Here is a 1,458-nt window from a genome sequence, read left to right as displayed (position 1 = left end):
TCTGCCTGTTTACAGCCTCCCAAGAGCTGAGCTTACAGGCATGCACCACCAAGCCCAGTCTCAATAGCCATCTCAGCATGCCCCAGGGGCAGGGCCAGCTCGGAAGGCCCAGGGACCAAAGCCCCAGCTCCTGAGACTGCTTGCAGATGATTTAATCCACTGAGCTATTTGGCTGTCACATTTTTTTTAAAAAAAGAAGAATCTATATTGATTTCCATAATGGTTGTGTCATTTCTTTCCCACCAACAATGAAAAATCTGCCCAGCGAAAGAAACAACTAACAGAATGAAAGGAAAACTAACTGGATGGGGAAAAACATTGTTGCCACCTATCCCTCTGTCTCAGTTTACCCTTTACTCCTTGCTGGGATGAGCTACTGACACCCAAAATTAAGAAAGGAAAGGTTTTTTAGCTTACAGTTAGTTGAAGTTTCAGTCCTTACTCTGCTGGCTCCAAGGCAAATGGCAGCAGTTCACGGAGGCAGAAAACAAAGAGCAGAGGAGAAGCAGCAGCGGCAGTGTCAGTCGAGCCTCTCTCTTCTGTGCTGTCTGCGACTGCAGAAGCTCCTCTGAGAAAGTGGGACGGCTGCTGCGACTATCTGAGCTCCTCAGAAGTGGCACGGCCGCATACAGCGAGCTCCTCCAGGCAACTATCGCGCAGAAGCTCTCCTCAGTTCCTTTATATATCCTTTGCGTGCTGAATCACTCTAGGGCGGTGGGCCCTCCCTAGGGTGGGGCCGCCACACCCCAGCGCGTGGTGTCACCAAACTGATCCAGTCAGCTTCTGATGTCTCAAGTTGACACAATGTCAACCACCACACCCTCAGAGGACTAATATGTAGAATATATAAAGATCTGAAAAAAATTGACCTCCCCAAGTAAAAGACTCAGTAAAAACAATGGGCGAGTGAATGAATAGACACCTCACAGGAGGAGTCCGGATGGACAATAGATACATGAAGAAGTGCTCAACGCCGCTGGCCATTAGGGAAATGCAAATTAAAACAGCACTGATGTTCTACCTTATACCAGAAAGAATGTCCATCTCCAAGAAATCAATTAATAACAAATGCTGGTGAAAATGTGGGAGAAAAGGAGTCCTTCTACATTGTAAGGGGGTGTCTTGTTTATTTTTATGTGTGGGTCCTTTGCCTTCATGACTCAAAAATTTATTTATTTTTTTTTTGTATTTTTAAGGACAGGGTGTACAGGGTCTCACTAAGTAGATTAGACTCAGTGATCCTCCTGTTTACAGCCTCCCAAGTGCTGGGATTAAGGCGTGTGCCACCACGCCCAGTCTCAATCACCTTCTCAATGCGCCCCGGGGCGGGGCCAGCTCGGCAGGCTCAGGGATCAAACTCCTGGCCCCTGCTCTGCCTAAGCAGGCTCTTTAATCTGCTGAGCTATTTGACCTGCACCTAAAAATTGAGAAGGATTTTTTAAAAAATTTATTTATTTG

Source organism: Octodon degus, unplaced genomic scaffold (assembly GCF_000260255.1).
Source record: "Octodon degus isolate 3935 unplaced genomic scaffold, OctDeg1.0 scaffold00007, whole genome shotgun sequence".
Classification (NCBI taxonomy): Eukaryota; Metazoa; Chordata; class Mammalia; order Rodentia; family Octodontidae; genus Octodon; species Octodon degus.
The sequence above is the reverse complement of the archived record's forward strand: the minus strand, read 5'-3'. Positions refer to the sequence as shown.